At 39.5% G+C, this 7,582-nt stretch overlaps 1 pseudogene; it reads right to left on the bottom strand.

Annotated features, from left to right (window-relative positions):
- Window positions 1-3,357: 3,357 nt before the first annotated feature.
- On the bottom strand, window positions 3,358-3,958 carry LOC100772149 (annotated as a pseudogene).
- Between the last annotated feature and the right edge of the window lie 3,624 nt (window positions 3,959-7,582).

The raw sequence follows: 7,582 nt of genomic DNA, 5'->3' as shown, positions 1-7,582 counted from the left end.
TAGGGTTTTGTAAGGATTAAAGAATGCAATTCCAATGAGCTCTCCTGTACGAAGTGCTGTGCATTGGGCATCTACATATTCAGCATAAGCAATTGGTTATTCAGTCAGGACTCAGAAAGAGAATCTCAGATCTGTATGTAAATTTGACAGCACTGTCTAAAATTAGAGATCTCCAAGGGAATGAGAATAGACAAAGAAAAGTTAAATATGTTTTTGTTTCAGTATTAGGATGTAGGGGCAACCAATGGTGAAACACTTACTGTTAAAAAAAAAATGGCAACACACTATAGGTCCGAGGAGAGATCTGGCACTAGGGAGATCTACAAGGATGACACGAACTGACAATCTAGGCAATTGTGGAGGAGATAACTTGAATGCCCTTCCCCTATGATGAGACTGATGACTACTTTTTATGCCATCCTAGAGCCCTCATCCAGTGGCTGATGAAAGCAGAGGCAAACACCCACAGATACACACTGAACTGAACTCTGGAACTTAGTTGCAGAGAGGGAGGAATGAAGATCGAAGGGGTGGGTACCAGGCTGGTGAATCCCACAGAAACAGCTGGCCTGAACAAGGGGGAGCACATGGACCCCAGATGCTGTCTGGGAGGCCAGCATGGGACTGATCCAGACCCCTGCACATGGATGTCAATGAGGAGGCCTCTGTACTCTAGGGGCCCCCTGGTAGTGAATTAGCATTTTTCCCTGGTGTAGAAAGGGACTTTGAGAGCCCATCCCACATCTCTGCCTGGGCACATGGGGGAGGGCCTAGACCCGACCCTGGATGATGTGGTGGCCTTTGGGGAGGCCCCATTGAGGGCCCGACCCAGCCTGGGGAGTGGAGGGTGGATGGGGTGGGGGGCAGGCGGGAGGTTGGGGGGAGGGTTGAGGGAATAGGAGGGAGAGGGAGAAGGAGGAGGGACTGGCATGTGAAGCAAGCTTGTTCCTAATTTGAACTAATAAAAAAATTACAAAAAAAATGGCAACACATAAATGACTGTGATGTTCTAGAAGACAAGTTTCAAAATGCAATTAATAATTAATTAATGTTAATGGAGACACAAAGAGGTGAAGATTATCATTGAAGCTTACACTTCTCATCTGGCAATACTGAGGTATTTATGGCATTGACAATTTGCAAAGTATGGAAGTGAAAGCCAGGTTGAAATTTGCTTTTAAAAACTTAAAGGGACAGGTTGGAGAGATGGCTCAGAAGATAAGGGTATCTGCCCCCAAGCCTGAGGACCTGAATTTGATCAAGGTATTTTTTGTTTTTCATAAATGTTGTAATTATAATAATGTCCTTCCCTTCTCTCTCTTGTTTCCACTATTAGTCTTCAGGTAATACACTCAAGTTGCTTGAGAATTTTCTTTTCCTTTATTTTGTCCCATTTGTTGTACAGCTCCAGGAAAACATATTTTTCTTAGTATAATATAGATATTTCTTGACCATAATCTTTTTTGATGCCCACTACTTTCATTTAAAGGTAACTCTCAAACTGATTGTTGTTCTACAAAAGATTACCTATGCATGGACATTTATAAGATCTGATCTTGACTAGTCTCCATTAGGTTACATTTTACATTTTTAATATATTTTAGTTATATTAGTAACATGTCAGTTTGCTGTTAAAATATATCACTTTTCCCTGTCCTTCTCATCTCTCCAAACACTCACATGCCACCACCTTCATGCCATCTATCTTTGATGATAGATGATAGACAAATGATAGATAGATAGACAGATAGATAGATAGATAGATATACAAATACATAAATACAGTTTGCTGAGTCTACTTTTGTTGCATATGTATATATGATTTCAGGGATGACACTTTACATTGAATACCACTTGGTGGTCTCATTCCTAGAAAAAACTAATTCTCTTCTCTCAGCAGTCATTAGTTGACTGTAGACCTTTGTCTAGGGTTTGGACCCTGTGAATTTTTTTTCCCCAGTGTAGCTGTCACCATTCATCAGAGAAGCTCTCTTAAGGCAAATGGAGGCTGCCACAGAAAACCACAACTGGACACAAATCAAAGATCAACCAATTATGATAAACCAAGTCCCAAGAGGTATATCCACAACACAATGCCTACACCTGACGCTAAGAAAACATTATGGGAAGAGGGGGCACAAAGATTGTGAGAACCAGAGGACAGCTAAGTTTCCTGTGAGACTGTCTCCTAGAATTTGCCTTGACTGAACAATTGGTCATTTTTTTTAAAGTGTAGATTCAGAATTGTTATGTTTAGAAAATATATAGGTTCATGTCTTCCATTAATTGTGGCAAACATTTGATCTCCAGGTACTAACTCAGTATTTTCTTTTTCATTTTCTTTGAAAATGATAGATTCATCTCTCATATAATACATCCTGGCTAGTTACCCCTCCCTCCACTCCCTCCACTCCAACCCCCTCACCTCTGCTCTAGCCAGATCCACCCCACTGCCATTTCCCTTTAGAAAATAACAGATTGCCAAGAGACTACCAAACATGACAAAACGAGATACAATTAGACAAGGCAAAATCCCTCATATCAATGCTGAACAAAGCAACCCAAGAGAGAAAAAGGTCCCAAGAACAGGTAAAAAGAGCAGAGTCCACTGCTAGGACTCTCACAGAAAACACCAAAAGGACCTGGTAGAGACCAGACCCTTGCAGGCCCCATGCATGAAGTTTAAGTCTGTGAGCCCACATGAGCAGCTCTTAGTTAATTTGGTGGGCCATGTTCTCCTGGTATCCTCCATGACCTCTGACTCCAAAAATATTTCCTTATAACTGATGAAAAGAATTATTAGATCTTGTTCCTAGTGTCTCTATCTCTTTTTTTTTTCCTTGGGAAACTGTTTTACTTTTGTTACATATTTGAAAAGTAACTCATTAACCTTGTGGTGCAGGGCTTTCATTTCCTAAACTGCACTGAGTGTAAAGATGAACACATTAGGTTCAATAGTGCAGACTAATGTTATGCCCCAACCCTGAAGCAGTCACAGTGCCCTGTACCAAGGACTGTGATACACAGGTCGAGATTTTAATTAAAATTTTCAGAGAAAAAAAAATGCTTGTAAGTGTAGTTACAAATCTGTCTTAAGAAGCTGCCTCTAAATGACAGGATTTTAAACTTTTGAGTCTGACCCCATGTGAAAAAGACAGCAGTTTACACTCAATGTGTTAAGTATTAACAATATTGCATTTTCATATTTAAATTATTCTAGAAGCCGGGGAGCGCAAGTCCTGTTAAACCTTCCCTTGCTGCTTCTGCTTGGGCTGAGACCTGAAAAGGAACCTGAGCTGTAGGTGGCTGGGAAATCTTCCCATGGTTTTCTGTGAACATCTCAAGGGTTTAGGGGAATCAGAACCGGCCCGCCGATCTGATGGCCACAGCTCGGATATTGCCATAAACCTTTGATGAAGGACTTCCTAGGATGAGGTTGCAGATGGAAGTCGGAAAGAGCCGAGAATGTGAATTTTCACATCAGCCAAAACAATCCATGTCCATGTCACATTCTCCATGGTAAATTTGTTTTTTCCTCCTTTGCCAGCAATTCTTCCTATTGCCCTTGACAGGTGATCTCCTTTTAGGGGCTTAATGTCTGTAATTTCAGAAGACTTTAGGAAGAGGTCATCAGCCTGATATGGGCAAGCGCATCCTCCACCTGAAACCCAAGAACAAAAGGCTTCCACAAAAATTGGCTGCGTTTGTCAGGGAACTGACATCCTTGGTGTTTTTGCAAGTCCTGATTTCTACATTCCTTGACTTCAGGTTAAAGCGTACCTGAAGTCCCAAATGTTCTACTATCGGAGTAGATATCTTCATCCAGTTTTCTTTTAATGGCGTGTATCTGTTCTCGGGGACAGGGATTTTTCTCTTCTTTCCCAGTTAGGAGCCGCTCGCCCTAGAGTGGCGGGAGACGGGCCTCGGTCCCGATGTTTTGCCTTTCCATCTCGGCCATGTTCGAACCGGGTGAGTCGTGTCTCTATCTCTTGGTTTTTTGTTTTTGTTTTTTGTTTTGTTCTTGGAATTTCTTTTGAGATATTTTCTTCACAAGTGTCTTCCATTTTACCAATTTTCTTTTTACTTGTGTCTACTCTATCACTGAAACTCTCTTTCATAACTTTTAGTTATGTTTCATTTTTAATTCTAGGAATTTCATTCTTAATATGTTTCTTTCTTTGTTTTACCAAGTCTTAAGACTCAGATTTTGAAATCCTTTACATTTTATTGAATAACATAGTCATACATATGCCATATTTCATACCAGCATATGTGAGTTCACAAGTCTGATAACTCCATCTGCTGCTTCTGTTGTACTGTGCTTATGCTAAATCTTCTTTACATGCCTCAGAATTTTTGACTGCAAGACATATTTGCCACAAAAAATTTTTAAGAAATTCTTTGAATCTCATGGGTATATTCATAAACAAAAGTCTTTTACCAAAAAAAAAAAAAAAAAAAAAAAAAAAAAACACTCATGACCTGGGGCTTTTTCAAATGCCACAGATAATGGATAATGAAGATGTGGATATGTGTGTCTATGAATTTATAAGGAAGGCACCTTTCTCCAGTCTGCTAAACTTCCTCCAATGCTGGCATAAGTTTTTAGTGCACCACTTTCAGGAGTCACGTTCATTTATACTTCCCCTGAGGGCATGCATGGCAGCTGAAGCTCCAGTATTATTTAGGAGGACTAACTGATAGAATGTCCATCAAAAACAAACAAACAAACAAAACCCTCTGAATTGTTCCCTTGGGGAAATTATCAGGGAAGATAACAGCTAAACTTCCATTTCACTGGACACATGTTTTCAAAGCAAATGCCAGTTTCTGTTCCTTGCTTATCCAGGAGGTTTTAAAATCCTTGGTCTGGGTTTCTCACCAGTGTTCTAGCTCACTGATGTTTTGCGATGCTTTTTAAACAGATGCTTTATCTAGCTCGAGTTTGGTCAATGTATCCAAACAGAGATCATAAGACAAAGGTGCAGATGAGATTTGAAAGTACTGACAGAAATAATTTAAGAGTGATACTCAATTATTTAGCTATTGATTCAGCTGTGATGAAAAGTATCCTTCGTGAATTATTCATTCCTTCAGATATTTTCATTTTGTTAGCAGGAAGGTGTCCGTAATGTTGCCCTATTATTTTAAATAGTTGCAACATCTCAAATTCTTTCTCTTTTCAGTAGCAGCACACTGAGTCTCCCGTTACTGTGGTGCTATGGGATGCCTTAGCTCCAACACCCTTCACCAGTATTATGTGCATCTTCAGAAGTTGTTGTTTAACTCTCCTCTAGTATCTTTCCTTATTCTTACATCTTAGCCTACAAAAAATGTAAAATTATTTCTTTGAAAAACAAAAACATTTGTTCGTACATCTTCTGTCATCAGTGAATGGTGGTGCATATGATCCCATACATGGTGGAAGTGTTTGGAATTGTCAAAAAGTGTTCTCAAGTTGAACCGGATGATGATTCCACACTCCCATGGTTCTGCTTCTGTAAGACTCACCAAACTGTGTAAATGGGAAAGCTGTATACTATGTGAATTATTTGTCTATAAAGATTTTATTACAAAAAGGCTGATGTTTGTGACTATTGCATTATTTCTTAGACTTAAATATTTTCAAGTACTCCATCACAAGTCCATGAGAGCATTGGCTGTAAGTAAATTATGACTCAAATTGCTCACGAGTTACCCCTACTGTTTAATATGTGGATCTTATAACGGCATGAGTTAAAAAATAACACTAGAAACTCTACATCTGATAGAAGGTACAAGAGAAACAATGTTGAGCTATCTGACAAATGATTGCCAAGAAAGAGTGAGTGCGTGTGTGTGTGTGTGTGTGTGTGTGTGTGTGTGTGTGTGAGAGAGAGAGAGAGAGAGAGAGAGAGAGAGAGAGAGAGAGAGAGAGAGAGGCAGAAAGAGATAGATGGGGACAGACAGACAGACAGACAGACAGACAGGTTAATCAATGATTCTCTAATCATGTGAAATGAGAGGACCCCTAGAATTGCAGAAGAAGCATATCACCCTTAGTGTGGACATGACACTACTGTTATTCAAAACAAACATTTGACACACAGGAACTGTGCTTTCTAATCTGTGGGAGAAGACTACTCATGTTTCTCCTTTTCAACCTCGCTTATTTTTCAAGATTAAAATCACAGATCCTTGATTAACTTGATCATTGACTTCACTGGAGTGACTTAATTGTTCCAAATAGTTACAAGTTGGAATTGACACAGCGATTTACTCTGTTTCCGAATATGTGGAGAAAAGAACTGATTTCACATTACCTCATGTTCCCAAGCTTATCTACCTTGAAGCCTCTTTCCAAATTCATGATACCTAGTAACAGCTTCACTCTCTTAAGTTTCAAATGAATGCTGAGGCACTCCTAGAATCGTCTATTCCCCCTTCATGGAAATTTCTGCAGTTTCGAAGTAATGTGGTCTTCAAGTCTGGCCTCTGGGCCATAGGACAGGTATTTTATTATTATGTCTGCCTGCCTTGCACATGCACTGGCCATTCATGTGGCCATGATGAATAGCCAACAGAAGTTAAGAAAGAGATCCAATGTTTACATTTTTATTCTCACAGAATCTTTTCTATCATGTTACATAATTCTGTCAAATTCCATACCAAAAAGGGCCCCCTTATCACCTATCTCAGAATCATATATGTAAAGCTGTCTTTTACTCCATTGTTATGGATTGACAACTCTCAAGGCCGTGTCCTTTCCAGTAAGGACATCTTCCCTGTTCTAAAACTTCTGGTGGACACACTTTTCTTACACTTCAGTGTGCATTATGCCTCGTGACTTCTCTGTTTTCATTTGTCTGGTTCCCTATCTTAGGGTCTTGGTTTGGTATCCCCTGTTTATTGGACCTCGTGGACACAGCCATTCACTCATGCCCCAATGCAAGAGACAAACAGAACTTTCTCCAGCTACTTTCTTCACTGTGACCTGTAACTTTTCTTTCCTTTTTAATAATGCTGCCCTTCAATTGTTGGTTTCAGACCAAGCTCTACATAACTGGGAGTCCTTGATGTCTGACTGAAAAGTGCATTATTTTCAGATTGAAGGATTCACTTTTTAAAAGCATCAAAGTATGCCTAAAAGGAAATAAGAATCCCTAATCTGTTGATTGACAGAGCGTTTTATCCTTTGTTAGTTGTGTGATTACCGAGAAGTTACTCAGCTCTGATCTTTGCTTATTAACTATAAGCTTTAGAGAATATTTAACAACTCACAAATAAACAGAAATTAAAACATTTGAGGTTGAGCAGTTGTTCAGTGAACATTACTTGCCCCCAATTATGAATTATTTGGACTTAGATATGGTAAAACACCAGACAAGGCTGAAAGACGATAGGAATTGTTGGTGCCAACACAGTGCTCCGTCAATGGGCTCCTTTTTATCTTCCTAGCTATTCTGCTGAGGAAATTCTTCATGACCATGTTTTAGATCTCACAAAAGCAAATCTCACTGACACAATAAGCCCTTAATCTAATGTGATTCGATAAATATGCTTTGAGAACCCATTAAGTCTAAGGCACTGAACTAAGTGCCTG

Source organism: Cricetulus griseus (genome assembly GCF_003668045.3).
Source record: "Cricetulus griseus strain 17A/GY chromosome 1 unlocalized genomic scaffold, alternate assembly CriGri-PICRH-1.0 chr1_0, whole genome shotgun sequence".
Classification (NCBI taxonomy): Eukaryota; Metazoa; Chordata; class Mammalia; order Rodentia; family Cricetidae; genus Cricetulus; species Cricetulus griseus.
Note: the sequence above shows the minus strand (reverse complement) of the source record. Positions and strands in the feature narration are given on the sequence as shown.